The following is a 15,767-nucleotide window of genomic DNA, read 5'->3' on the forward strand; positions in this document are numbered from 1 at the left end:
CGAAAGAATAAGAACCGGTAACAACCACAACAATCGAACAAGCCTCGTTGCAGTCAGCGAAGATTTTCTCCTTCGAAAATCGGTTGCTTCCTCGGTGCGTAACCTCTCTTTTACACAAGGAAAAATGATCGCTCTTGAATTTATAGCCACAAACTGTGCGCTCTAAGATGAAATGAATGTATTTGAGATATGTTCTTTACTCTTAAGAAAGTTCGTTAAATAGAGCGCAAACCGTATAAAGTAGAAACTTTTTGTGGTAGCTTATGACATTTGTACAACTTTTATATATATATATTCCAAATTTTTTTAGCTTTTTAAAATTTATAATGGTCAATGAAGTGTGACTTGCCTGGGTAAGTTTATAAAAAACAAGAGAGAACGCTACAATAGAGTTCATGGAGAAAGTTTAGTTGGTCTAACAAGCTTTAAAAATAAACTGGGTTTGAAAATATTTCAGTTGAATTGCTCTCTTGTTTGCACCTTGTGTTGGTGGATAAATAATGGTATTAAAAATATTTTTCTTAATTCCTATTTATATCCTCCTTTCATTCTTGTTTTCCCATTGTTTGCCACCCCAGTGACTGTATACTCAATTGTTCAAAAATTGTATTATTTACTCTTAGTTCCCTTGCTATGTATATAAGCTTAATTTCAAGTGTATCTTTCCACTGTTTGCAACTTTTGCGTCTGTTGCGCAACAAGTTGGTTGTTGAATATTTTTAAGGCCAAGTCCAAAAGTCAAACAGCACGAAGGCAACGGTTTCGTCTGCTGGTTATTGTTGTTCAACCGCTTGGCTTCTAATGCAGTCGTCCGGAGGAAATGGGGCAACCAATAGCAACCGGCTGGGAGTGAGCAGAAAAAGCTGGAAACAGGTGCCACAAAAGGTGATTCCGACGGGGAAGACAAGAGAGGGCAAGGGTCTCCCGCTGAAGACAATCCCCACCCAAAAGCCAGAGAAGCAAAATCAACCCAGCCGACAGCCAACTGCGAACAGCGGAAGTGACTCCACTTATAGGGAGCATTAGCCTAGTCAAAAGTGCAACCAGATTATATTTTACAGCTAAGAGCCGGGGGATCCAAAGTTTATTACACGGGTGCGTGAGTACCCATGTGCACAATAATCTGGGCTTCAGTTGGCGCATGCAAAGAGGCTTTTCAGTGCTTTGTTCTACCCAGAAGTGTGTCGCCTTGAAACGGAAGTAAGAACCAGACACAATGCGATTGTCAATAGACCGACAGAACATGAAACTTGCTACAAACGGGACGGGGGTACTTTGAGCAGCTACCGTTGTTTGGTAAAGTCAAAAAGTATGTACTGTGCGTTGATAATGGGATGATCGAGAATAATCAAATAGAATTGTATGACACCAACAAAATTTAAAAACGTATTTATTTGAGACGTGGAACGTAGCATTTAATCGTCTAAATTGCTTCGCTCAGATGCGGTTGTACAATTTCTCTACTTCTGGTCACCCATTCCACTCAGAATCACACAAGTTGGCCGTAACCGTAGCCGTTCGCAAAGCGGCTTATTTGCCACATTTGTGTCGGATACCTGGGCTTTCCCCTCCGACTTTTTCGGACGTTTTGCTCGACATGTCAGCAAATTTGCTTGCTGATTAGAGCGGCCAGATTGGCACTCGGCTTTGCTTTTTTGGGTTTTGGTGGGGCTTTTCGCTTTGACAGTCGGGAGTCTCCCCAACTACAAGGCACAAAAGTACTAAAACTGTGCCTGAGACTGAATCTGAGTCTGAGACTGCAACTGAGGCACAATCAACAAATACAAGACCAACTGCCGTGGCTTGCACAACTTTCTGAGTTTGGAGCGGCGACACGAAGTGTTGCATAATCGAGACCGCTGTGTTGCAGAGACAAAAGTCAGAGCAGCAGTAACAATAAATACTGAAGTACACCCACCAAGCGGAAACCGGTTTTGCGATCTCGAGACTTGGCCAAATAAAAATAAAATGTATATCGCAGCCATACATACTATATATGTAAATGCCTTAGCCAAAGCGCAACTTCAATTGTGACCGAAATCCGAAACGGGAGCCGCCAGGGGGCGCCACGCACGCAGTGGGTCAGCCAAAAGTTTAACTTAACCCACTGCCCTCGGTTTGTTTTCCATTTTCCGTTTTCCCAAGCTGTTTTCGCAAACGAACCCAGTGCTTGGCCATAATTATGACATTTAGGTACACTCACCGAGTCTGAGGAGTGATATCAATAGCAGGCGGGGTTGAAGAATGTTAAAATCGAACCGGAAAGTATTAATAATATAATAAAATCAAGCAATCTCAAAATAATACATTTAAGAAAATAATGATACGTGTGTAACAGGAATAATTAGTGATGTTTTCAAGCTATATGCATATAAGTGGTAATAGTAAGAAAATATAAATTAGCTTAAAAAGAAGAGCATTTGGAATGCGATTTAATTTTTGTACTATTTAGGCCGGTCTACCTCCGGTTTCTCACGTTTCTTGTGCCGTTGCTTTGCGGTACGTTACACTTAACTTTGCCTATAAGCAAAACTCGTTTGTCGCTGCAAGTTTTTGCATTTTCTACTTATTTTTTGTATCTGCCCCAGCGTGTGGCAGTAGCGAGTGCGTGAGCTGGTAATCAGGAGAGCTGGTAATCCGGCTGCAAGAACCCACTTCTACATCCACTGGGGTTTCCCATCGCGGAAAATGCGAAGTGGAAGATGGGTCTCTGACTTTTTCTAGGGCTGCCTGTGGCAGCAACTTTTCCAACTTTCACAATCTGCGCTAAGTGCGTTTTGTGATTTGTGCGGGCAATGGGCCAGTGGCAAAATAGCTGGCTGAATAAAAGTTCGGCTTGTTTGTGGCCAAATACTGTTGAGCACTCTCAATTAGGAGACTGATAGAGTGCAGTGGCTAAGTGCTACGTAAAAAAGGTACTTAGCGCAACTATTCTTTAGTCCCAACAAATTATAAAAATAAATCAAAAATAAGAGAAAACAATTGTAGGAACTAACTAATAATATGGTTGAAGCTTACGCTTTAGTTGATATATATTCATCTTAAAACTGTTTTATTTTAAACTGAATAGGTATTTTTAAAAGTAATAGCAATGATCTATTACTTTTAAAAACACCTATTCTTTCTAAGCAAAAAGAAAGTAGCTATAACGATTATCCAAAAAGAAACTAGACATCTTAATAATTTTACAGCCCCAAGTTGGCAATTCAGTTTTTATAACTCATTGAGAGCAATCCTAATGCTCTTAATTGCTGAGCATAAAAAAAAAAACATTTCCCCAGCCAGCAGGGCAATTAGAACAAGAAGAAAAAGCCCATTTTATTGGGAATGGAACAATTACTTTTAACTATGTTGCAATCGTGGCTATGAGAAGTGCATTAGAAAGGCTTTCGCCTGAATGGCTAAAAGCGCCAACGTCGTCAAGAGTTGGAAAAGTAAGCGAACTTCGTGCGGTAATTACCAATGAAAATAAAAGCGAAGTGTGTATATAAACAATAATAAAAACAAAGTTTTTTATTGTCGTGTCATAATTGGGTTTCCCCACACACTGCGTTTTCTGGGGGTTCATTGTCAACCTCCCACCGCCTTGTTTTTCTTTTATTTTTTTGGACGGGGTTGTTAAGTTGCCCCAATGTTTCCGCTTAATAAACTGCCAGCAGTACAAATCGTAGCAGCAATACGAGTACAAGAAAGGAAACTTTTAACACTTTCTTGAGCACGCAAGCGACGTCATTAAAACACGCAAGTCACATCAAAAAATCAAATATATAAGTACGAAAAAAGTACACAATAAATAATAATAAATAAAAGTCTCATATTCGGCACTCGACTTTTAGTACTAATGTTTGTACTTCAGTCGCCACTACGTGGGCCTCATTAAAATGAATAAAAGGCAGGGGGTGCAGATATTTCGCACAATTTGTCAACTGGCCTATAAGCCGCTTACGTATGGCCAACAGACTGCTTCTCTTTGGCAATTGCAATTAGTAAATGGTAAGTCCGGTACGCTGCAGTATCGGCTTGTCGCCATTTTACGTAAGGCATTACGACCTCTGGCCGGCGTTACCTTGGTTTATAATTCCCCTTTGGCGGCCCAGTTTCGTTCGGTCGTCACACTTGGCCACCACCCACAACACTGTCCGCCCCCACTGTTTTCCCTGCTTTGCCTTGCTGAAAACTCGCAGACACTTTTGGCCACTTTTACTGGACCGCCTGTCAAGCTGGCCCTTGTCTGAATAATGATGGCTGGAGTAGCTGTCATCTGAGGGGCGGATCGGGATCGGAAGGCGTGTCTGGCCGGGTGTACGGCAAAGTTTTTCCAAGTTGACACTTTCATAAATTCTAATTACATATCAAAGCAAGTGTCATTTGCAGGTGCTCACCGAAACAGCCATGAAAACTAAATGAACCATGCTCGGGCCACGGCAAACAGAAAGCAGGACCAAGGGACAATATTAAAATATATTATTTCATTTTTCATAACGCTCTCCGCGAAAGATAAGAGGACGTCGCTCTATTGTGAGCCTGGTTGCTTCGCTGTCCAGTCGACCAGCTAATTAAATCCCAGTCGGGCCAGAATGCACTGCGATTACGCAAGAAGTTTCTCTGTTTTTGGACGCGCTACCTTTTATGGTCAGTCGCCGGCGACCGGGCGATTAACATAATTCTTCTATATTATTTCATTTGATGATTATTACGGCCATTATTATTTGGCTCGAGACGTGCGCTCGTCAATAAGAATGAGTCGAAGTCTTGACCTCGAGTACGAGGGCCCCCCCCCCACCAACCAAAAACCGGATTTTGGCCATGGGCTAGAAATCTTTGCCAAAAACAGAGATATGAGAAACAAGTCTAGTTCTTCTTCTACTCTTGGCCATTGTTGACGCTTCTAATTTAATAATATCGAACAGAGTGTTAACGGCCCGAGTTTCTAAGCCCTGGTACGCGATATCTTAGGAAGCCGACTGGTCAGTCGAAGCCCAGTCTAATTATAGATTTCCCAAAGGCATTCCTTTGCTCTTAGGGTGATGGAATAAACACCAACACCGAAGTTTAAACAATGCAAGAACAATATTGGAATTTTGGCTCTGACCTAAGCTCATTTGGCTTTGTTTTTGATTAGGTATTGTTGCTTGCTGAGCTTCTAAGAAAATGAAAATAAATGATGTGTTGCTATTGACGGGTAAGCTAATTTAAGAAAATAAATAATACATTAGACCCCTTTTGTCCACCATGGAAAAGTATAGTGGACAACCCGTGTCCACTATCATGAATCACACAGAAGATACTCAGTTACCACTTGATTAGATTGCCACACTTAGTAAACATTAATTACTTTACGCTGCAAGAAGGGCTTCTGCTCGAATTCAATTGAAAATTTCTTTCATGAAACTGTGCGCATTTCCTTCAATGGAAATGAACTATATGAATTTACTGTTCACAAAGACCAAAATGGCGGAAAGGCAGCCAGCCACACAAACCGCCCACCGAGAAGTGAGTACTAAATGCGCCCAGCTGGCGCTCATATATTGTATGTTCGCTAATTTGCAGCTGAATGGCGCTTAAGCGCAGCTGCAGACCCAGAAGCTGAGGCAGATGTCATACTGCATTTGGCTGAAAAACCAGGCTAGACTGGGAAAAAAGGGGGAGAGCAGGCAGTCTTTTCACCACCGACACGGAACACGAAACGTGACGTGACAGTAATTAACATAATAATCCATTTTGTGGCCTAGGAAAGGCAGCGAAAGAACCTCACCCATAGCCATCCGTTTCCTTTCCTCTTTCCTCTTCTTGTTTTAGGTTTTGTTTTTGCCTATCTTATGGATGGTGTTGACTGTTGAGTGTTGACTGCGACTGGGCCTTCATTTTGGGTTAACTAGCTGGGCGTCAGCGGGTTAAGAGCTGCCACGGCATCATCACGACTCTGTTTCGGCCGGGCACGTTTTAATTTAATACCTGTAGCTTGCACTTGGCCAAATCCAATTCACTCCAGTCCCGTCCAATAAATTGCCAGCTGTCTAGGCCCAGCATAGCAATTTGGGCAGAATAGAAACGATTGGAAAAGAAAGGAACCACTTTTGACAGACACCCTCAAAACTCATCATCATCCACTCGCCCATATTCCTCATATTTTCTGGGTCACTCGAAGACCTCCGGGCAGGGCCAAGCAATTACGCTGGAATATTTGAGCCGTACGCGTGCGGATAACCAACAACAATCGGCTTCAAGTTGACGAAGATGGTGGGTCTGGGATTGGGCAGAGGTATGAAGCCATCTGGAGGATCATTCAGCTAATTAGGTTTCACCAACACGATTTCATCTTATTTCTCCGCCGATTTAATGGCGAATGATTTGTTTCAATTAATTAATGAAGCTTTCCCAAAAGCATTTTGCTTTGTCAATTTGCGTTTTAGGCGCCCATAAAAAATCCAACTCTGACTGTCCCGATTCGTTAATGCACCCACCCAACCATCCGAATCCCGAATGGCTCTCCTCCGTGGCAAACATCTTTTGGCAGCCACTGTGGCGCCACAGTCTCCTCTCCGCTGCGATGACGATGAAGATGGCGATGACTGTGAGAAAAGTCGTCGCGAAGTCTTCGGATAAATTGGTCTGATGCTTATGCTATGTCTGCGGTGGCAGTTGCGGCATCTGTGGGTGCGTGTATCTTCATTTCCATCCGGGGCTGTGGGAAAGAAGCCGGAGACCAGCGCTACCAGCGCTTCTCTCACGGCATTTATGACGCCCAGAAATATGAATTTTCATTTATTTCTGCCGCCCGACGCTTCCATCTTTAAATTGGCCAAATTAATAAGTGAGCCAAGGCCGCGAACCCAAAGCAACGGCAACAGGACAAAACATTCGCCACTCAAAACGTGGCGTTAATTGCCGGAACCCTCCGGAAAACTGGGGATGCGAGAGGGAAAACACTTGAGAAAGTTTTCGCGCTGCCAGGGATAATTAAAAACCCAAGGAGGGGCTTCGAGCTAAGGGACAGGCCAACTGAACATGTAGTCATTTTATGGAAACACAAGGGTAATGCCACTAATGTAGAGATATGCAAAAACTTTTTGATATACTAAAATAAGCGATTGCCTCTAAAACTGCTTACTTTATAAATTCTCTTGTTCGAACGAAAAACTTCTTGAAAACATTTATAAATCAGTTTCTGTTTTTTTTCAATATTTTGCTTATATTTTGTTTCACCATTTGACCAGAGGAAATCTTAAAAAAGAATGTTAATTACTTTTTCTGTCCTCATTAAATAAGCCATGTTTTTGCTAACAGCGTTTCGTGCCATCTTAATTTTTGCGGTTTTCCCTTATATAAGCACTCCCTTAACTCACATTACAGGGAAAGTGAAAAACAAAACTTCTTTTCAAAAAGGCCTACGGCGAAATGTCCTTCCGAAGTAATATTTCGCATCCTGCTTTTACGCTCATCTGAAGTTTAATACGCCAGCAAAAGGGGCTCTGATGGAGCTCACTCAAAGGCGACATGATGAAATGGTGTTCCTTTAAAGCCGCATTGTAATATGCCTCCCTCTTTGACAACTGGGCTCTCCCAAGGGTATTTTGAATCAAGCCAAGTAATTGAGAACCCGACGAGATGGCTTCAATGCAGCTGCAGCTGGCCCAGTTAAACCGCATGCCATTGGCCTTAGCTCCAGACAGAGCAGTGGAGCCCAGAAGGGTCGACTTGAGGTGGTCCAGTCAATCTGCATAATGAAATTGCGGTATTATCTTGTAGAGAGTACAGTTACGAGGCATCCCAATTGCAGTCGGTATCCGAAGAAAGAACTCGCCTCCAAAGGAAAGCCAAGCGGATGCAGATCCAGATTCAGATCCAGATCCAGATGCAGATGCTGATGCTGATGATGCCTCAGGGCAGAAGTAGAACCTGAGAATGATGCGATTGACTTGCTGACTTACTAACAGAATAACAGAATGACTGAATGACTGACTGGCGCATGAATGATGGCGGAATTGCAGCTGAGCCCGCCAACCATGGCCGTGATCTAGTCGAGTCATTTTCGACAGCCATTTGCAGGTAATTTTCGCACATTTGACCAACAGCTGCTTTCACATTTGCCATGCTCCCATGCTGCCATGCTCATTTGCTGCACTCCGCATCCAGAGGCGGGTTGATGGGGGTTGTTTGGAGGAAATAGTGGGGATGTCGGGGACCGGCATCGCCTCTAAACAATTAAGTCAGTTTAGGCATGACTTATAATTAACTGGGCGTTGTCAGGGCTCTGTCAAGGTGCTCTTTGAATGAATTGCCGCCTTAATTAGTTTTAATTAAAATACCTGACCCAACTTGACCAGTGAGCACAGCACAAAGGAAAACAAAACATACAAGAGGTTTCTAATACTCCAAAAATAAAATACAACCTGGAAGCTACTAGGAAGCTCCTTAAAAGTATATTAGTTCGTTTAATAATATACAGCTTCAGTACTTGGGCAGCGCTTACACGTCATTAATTAATATGACGTCATTGTGATATGGAAAGGTTGACGAAATATTCGAGAACCGTTGGAAATTGTTTGATTGCACCTTAATATTTTTACGAGCTGTGCATATGACAGAAATAAAACCGATTCATAAAGTGGCGCCTAAACATCATAATCAGTATTTACGACATGGCATGCCAGACGAAGCAAATGACTCTTCCACTCTTCCACTCTCCCATTCCAAAAGAAAAACCTTTTCCTTTATTACATTTTTATGGCTGCCTGATTTTATTTTTAGTGCAAATGCGGCTATTGTTTCATTTACCAACAAAAGAACAGAGATCCACTGACTCATGTTCGTGCTCATGCTCATGATGTTTTGGGCTCGGGGCCCTGTAATTAATCATAAAAATTGTTTGCACCTTGCCGTGGACAAACCACAGACACCAGTGTCGTTTTTCGTTGGACTCTGGTCACGTATGGCATTACGCACTTCCGTTTCCGGCCTGCGTCTCCCTTTTGGGAGTTTCATTTGGAGTTTGGCGATTCATTTTGCTCACCCGCGCGCAAGCAAATAAAAAGATCTAAAATCAAAAACTTTTTATTGCATTCCCTCTTCCGTTTGCATATATGTATATTTTGCACGCGCAAAATTTATTCCGTGATTTATGGGGCGCACAGCAAACAACAGACACGCAGAGGGCGACAAACTCGCGTTTCCAGACTTGTCGGCGCGACTTTCTGGCCACAGACATCCCGATTTCGCGTTTAAAGCCGAAACAAGAGTCACAGATAACCTTGAGGTCGGCAGGAAGTGGTCTTCAATGTGCTGTGCCAAATATGCTTTCATCTCTTAGAGGAGAGCAACCTAAAACATTTATTTTACCTTAGTAAATCCATATTTTAGGTTAGGGGAAACATTTACGAATGAGGTAAGGTTTAGTTAGGGATGAGTTATAATGCAGATTCCTTTTACAGATATATTTAAAGTAACCACTAAATTAGACATCGGGTATTACGCTTAGTTATTCAATCGAAGAAAGGCAATCGTAACATATATAGACTCAATTAAATGCAACTCGTCACCAATAACGTTCAATAATGATGGTCAAATTGGTGGAAAGCGACCAACCGCTTTCTGGCCAACACATTTCCCAACCTCGTAAGACTCGTAACCAACTTTTATGCTGTTTGCATTTTTTATACAATCAGTTTATTCTTTTTAATGGCTTTCATTATTTAAGACGCCACTGGCAACAAGCTGTCGACTGTCCATTGCAACATTTTGAGGCCCGGCAACATTTTTCCGTCAGCGAAACAGTTAACAATGTTTTTTGCTCGGTTGGCCTCTGGTTCAGCATTGATTTTTGGATTCATTATTGATGGCATAATAATAATAATGTGACATAAATAATAAAGAAACACACTTGCGATCCAGGATATTTGCATTATTTGTTGTCAACTCAAATTGAACCCTTGGATTTGTTTTTGGATTTGGTTCAGCCCCAGATGGGTGGGTAATTATGCAGTATGGCTGTCCATTTGGCATTATGATAATGACAGACCTTCTGCGGCTCCCTAGCCACTTATGCCGAGGTGTTAGGCCGTCAACCGACATACATATATAGTGAAAAAACCAGCTTAAATCAAAATTAAAGCCTGGCAGAGAAAACACACAGACGCAAAGTTAAATCCAAATCGCAGGGGCAAACAATGAAGTGTGTGTTTGCTCAGTCGCCAAGTGACATGCAATTATTTATACATTAGCGATGGAGAGGGAGAGTAAGGTAAATATTTGCCACAAACTTTTGTCAAGTTGTATGTTGCGTATACGGTAAACAATTTGAAATACATTATCTGCTCGTGCTGAGGAAAGAGTTTCATCGGGGTGAGTGTGGGAAAAGCAATTATCGAATGGGCCAAAAAGGCATCCACAGGGCCTAATGGCCTCCTAACGGAGTACCAATGTGTATAAGGCATTCGAATTTTAAATCCAGGAACTCAGGGGCAGGGAATCGCTCAATAATTTATCGCAACTCAAAAGACCCCCTTTAATGTGGCCTAGTTAGGTATGCAAGACCTTAACCGCTTGTGGCCGTCACTCCTTCAATCGCGCACTCAGTCAGTCAGTCAATCGAAGAGCCAAGCCAATCGAGAACAGTCGACAGGCGGAGCTTAAAGATAAGAAAATCAGGAAGTTTTCCAGTGAAACATTTCTGTCTACTTGTTGCTGATAAACGTTTTTCACTTGTTCACATGCCGGAACAAAGGAGACGCCTTGAGGTTTTTGGCAAGCAATTTATGGATACAGAGAAAAAACCTCAGCTACGGTGGTTCACGTTCGGCTTATTTGAAAAACATTTGAATGGGGCCATAAAATCACTTAAGTGTGTTTTGCCGTACACGTTCCATGGCGTCCATTTCAATATTTTTTGTGGCATATTTACGGGCGTCGACGACAAGGATTTAAGGATTCAACGCCCGTTGGGTGGTAACACCACAGAACCGAAGCCTTGCTTATGTGCTGGCGCTTTTCCAGCTTTTCCGAGGGGAATTCGGTTTTCGACAGCAAAACAACCACATTAAATTTGTTATAAATTAAGATTGATACCGATTCGTCCCTTGGGTGCCTTGAATGTGCGCGTTTGAACTTCCGGTGCTGAACAAACCCTTTTCCATATCTTCACTTACCTCCAGTTCTTGAAAGCTCTCCTCCCTGTCATTAACTGCAAAAAATGTATGAAAATACTTATTAGATGAAGTAATCTCGCAAACTTTTTAACTAAATAACCCTGTAGTAGTGGTAAATTCCTTTGCCCATAAGCCCATAAGCACGCTACCTGGTAGTCGCTTTAAAATTGAAACTACGTTAAGCAATATTTGCTTGTCTAAGAAGAGAGTCCTTTGTGGTTCGGTGAGTCCATCAGAGTCTGCCAAGCGCAGAGCAACCTGAAGTTGGAACAAGATGCATGGCTGGATGCAGGCTTTAATTTTTAACATTGAATCCCTTATCCTTGTAGATAGCTTAAATAAATAAGCCAGATGGATTTAAAAAAAGCGGGTGAAATTAGAATTATTATACTAGAAATTTACTTGGCCTGCGGTGTTTCATCAACGTTTTTTGTCACATCTAATATACGGACAGTGACATATTTTTATCCTGCATATTCCTAGCCAAACTTTCTATAAGCCTTTCCGCATGTGTAATGGAAATTCTTTTTTTTCCGGTGAAAACTTTTCTAGGCTGTTAGTTGACCCAAAACCAGTGCCAATAATATAGCCATTGCAGTTACAGCTTACAGCTAATTCGCTTAATTTCGCACTCGAAAGTGGCCAGAGAAAATAAAACAGCTTAACAGCGTTTTTTGCACTTGGTTTATTTGTACTTTTCTGCCTTGTTTATAGCCAACTGGCAACGAGTCGTGCAGTTCAGGGCCTGGGCCATCGAATGGGCTTTTAATTGACAGGCCTGGGAGCGTGGGAGGGCTCCTCCGAGAAGGGATCCAATGATAAAAAACAACTTGAGTGGCGGAAAAAAGGTCATGCCAGGTAGGCTAACTGAAAAGCCAAAGCCATAGGACAGCTGCGTTGCATCGGCTTTTTGGGGCCGTTACTGGAGCTGCGATTTAAAACTGGCCTGGGGATTGGGATGTGGATGGGGATGGGAATGGTGATGGGGGCGGGGACGGGGATGGGGATGGGGATGGGGATGGGGAGTGGAAAGTGTACTGGGTCTGGGACTCGGCCGACGGCAGCTGGGAATTCACTCAGTCATGGGGAGCTCGACTTGATTAAAGATTTCACACTTGATTAAGCACCGGGGCCAGCAGATCAAATTGCCAGTTTCAAGATCGCCGGGGCCATTGTAGGTGCTTTCCTTACTGTTTGTTTATCTCTTCCAGCTGTGTGAGCCGAATTTTGTTTATTTTTGGATGTTAAGCACACAACTGCAATTGTTAAACCTAAAGTGGCGGAACCAAATGGCCAGAACAACGGCAGCTTAACTATGTATTACCTATGTGTTTAAGTCTATGGCATTCTGTGCCTTGGTCTGCTAATTGCATTCCTAAAATTTATTTCTGTGTTTCTTTTCCTCACAGTTTTTAAACCAAAACCTTAAATTGGAACCCAGAACGTGTACTATCCACTAGGCCTTTTTGATGAATTGTTTAAACACCCTTTATGAAATTCATTTAGAGCAGTTCAGTTGATGGAGCTTATTTTATTAATGAAAATATTTGTGCACACAAACCACCATAAGCTTGATGAAAAATCATTTATTGCATCACTGGTTTTAAGTTAAGTTGGCCATTAAGTTATTTAAGGAGTAAAAAACAGCAAAATAATATTTGCTATGCCAATCTTATTTTCCCGTACAATCATCCTCAAAGCAGATGAATAATAAAAATATTTTTTTTATAGCCAACCCACTCCATTTCTTTATTTATCTCTATCAATCTCAGTGCGCCAAAAGCCAAAAAAAAGGCAGTCCGAACAAAGCCACACAAAAAGTCTTTCTAGATATTTTATTTTATTCACAACAATAGCAATTTGAATAAACCAGCCTCCTGGCTATTTATCTGACCGGTTTAAAGCCGGAGCAATGAAGAAAAAATGATGACCACAAAACAGAGAGCCAAAGCGACTACAATTAAAATGGGAAAATAAAACTGGGAATCGTGATTGCGGACAGGGCATAACTGGGTCAAATCTTAGATAAGGGCGGACCCCCGATATGAATCGAAAACACTCACACTCGCACAACTGTGAGAGAGTCTTTGAGAAAATAGACAAGAGATCGCAGTCGGGAAAATGGAAATAAAAAAGGGAAATGCAAATGCAAATGGAAATGTGCCGGAAGATAACTTTTCCCACGACCTTATGCACGCCGAGCTGTAAGGTTAAGAGCAAAGTTTTAATCAGGGTGGTAAAACTTCATTAATTTGCCGCCAACTTTTTTGTGAGGCACTTGACTAGGCTTCAAATAAATGCCATTACAGCGAGCTGCAATCGAAAAAGTACGTGCAAGTCGTGCTGCTCCATGCAAAGCAAACGAGGCGGTTGCATGAATAAATACTACATAAAAAAAAACTGAAAAATTAAAAGTAACACAAGCAGCCAGCAGGCGTTGCACATTTTATGCAAATATCGGCCATCGCAAGGAAAAACTTTCATTTCAACCTAAGCGTTAATAGGAACCAAAGGGGTTGGGGTTGTTGGGAAAAGGGGGTTGATTTGTGAGGGATCCAGGCTGTGCCACAAGACCACACATCCCACCACTGCTAGCCCTCGACTCCTGAGCCTTCCGCACCGAAAGCTCCTTGACTTGCCCGCCGGCAAATGCATATGCATATACCCTGCACTACACTACACGACAGTATAAAATTTCTTACGTTTTCATTAAATTTCCAATCTATTGAAAAATCTTAGGATGAAAATTTGTTATGAAGTGTAGACCTCCATTAACGAATCATTTTTGCCAGCGCAAGGATTTTATCGAAATATAATATAACAATTACAAAAGTGCGACCATGTCCTTGCCTTGCTGGTTTCACTATCATTAATTTCCATAAATTTGGCTCGGTGTATTCATGCTATTTACGTTTATATGCAATGCTCCCCGACTAACAATGAAACTGTTATGAGTTTGAGTCCAGGGGTGCAATGCATGGGCTTGTATTATTTTCATTCTTCCTCGCGTTTACCGCTTTCAGTTTTTCAGTCTTTATGACACGTGAATGTGTAAGGTCTTGTATCTGTGGTCGAGCGTTTTGCGGTTTTTATGCCAAAGTACAGCATCTGAAATTGATTTTTCATATTTAATGCCAAAGGATTACGAGCTGGCTGCAGAATGCAGGGGAACAAGCTGTTGACTGCTAAATATTTCATTTCGATTTTCCTTTTAAATAGGTGGGGAAAGGAGTAAACTAAATTGAATTTTATTTTACTTAGTTCTGAAATTGTATAGAAAAATTGTTGTGGCAAACACATTTGAAAGGAGATGGTAAAAAAAAAAGCTCGTTTTCATATTTATTTGAATTCATGCGTAGGAGGAGAAGTTTAATTGATTTTAATTCATGGGAAGTGAAACCTCCCTCAGTATTCTAACCATTTGAAATATAATGAATAAACTAGCTCTATAAATGTTCTAATTGAATTTCTTATTTATAGATACAATGCAATTCTACAAAACTTATACATCATAATACAATCTCAAAATACCCCCGAGTATCAGGCCGTTTGACGAACAATAATACATGGCTTCCCGGGATATGTCAGCATTCGATTTCCATATTGACTGCAGGGGAGTAATAATAACATTGGGGGTATTGTGGGACAACTTTGGGGGCAACGGTAGCGACAACAACCTCGTAAATGGAAACCAAATACATCCGCGAGTATGTAGATGCGACACTACAGTCGTCGATTGTAGCATAAATACAAATGTAGATGTATCTGGCAGTTACAATTGCGCTTGCTCGACGATGCTTCAAACAACGGATATTGAAGTTTTTTTTACTTTTCGTCGGTGCCGCTTATGCAAATAGTTTTGCGAATATACAACTAACTCGTCTCGCTTTTTATGCATTTATGCGCCAGGGGGCCACAGTCATGACTACCGGTGTACCACCAGTATATATGGCTTTGGACCGATTATTCCGATTTGCTTGACCGAAAGCGTAACGCGCACGCGTTCGTCCCCAAACTAGAAAAAAGTCAGTTGAAAATGAAGCAATCGGCTGCAATGCTAGTGGAAAGTTAGTCAAGCAGTCAATCAAATATGGCAAAAAGCCGCAGACATTGGTTTTTCATTGCCACCCCACAGTCATTATCCTCATCGTCGTCATTCCAGTTGCAATCGCACTTGGCTGAAGAGCAGCGTCTTTGATGTTCGGCTGTCATTTCATACATACGGCTTCCATCAAAGTGAAGAACAGTCGAGAACGGGCTAAGAACTAAATGCCTGCCAACTGAGTCCTCTTCAAACCTCAGAAACCAATGCTTTGATTATCGCGCGATCCCGAGGGTTTCCCCAGAAGTTTTTCTCCGTTAGCGCGGAAATGGCGCGGCTCAATTGATATTTATTTGCGCCTAATTGGTGTTCAATAAATTTTACCTCTGGCGCAACTGTTGGCTATAAATCAATTGCGGATTGGCGGAACTTTACTGGGATTATTTGTGTGCTGTATAATCTAACTTTTTTTTAAATTTATTAGATAGATCATAGGTAATTTTAATTACACCGCGCCAATAAACTACCGCATGAAAGTCTATATCCGTACATTGAGATTATCTTTGCTTAAATATTATGCT

General features: G+C 41.7%; 1 protein-coding gene across 1 annotated transcript in view; it reads right to left on the reverse strand.

The window, feature by feature from the left end:
• LOC120445738 overlaps positions 1 to 15,767 on the reverse strand; it is a 42,781-nt gene that overhangs the window by 19,088 nt on the left and 7,926 nt on the right. Inside the window, exon 2 of the mRNA XM_039626312.1 lies at positions 11,145 to 11,179. The gene's annotated coding sequence lies outside the window, so the exon portion shown is untranslated. The remainder of the gene's footprint in view (positions 1 to 11,144; positions 11,180 to 15,767) is intronic.

This window comes from Drosophila santomea, chromosome 2R (assembly GCF_016746245.2).
Source record: "Drosophila santomea strain STO CAGO 1482 chromosome 2R, Prin_Dsan_1.1, whole genome shotgun sequence".
NCBI classification, from domain to species: domain Eukaryota; kingdom Metazoa; phylum Arthropoda; class Insecta; order Diptera; family Drosophilidae; genus Drosophila; species Drosophila santomea.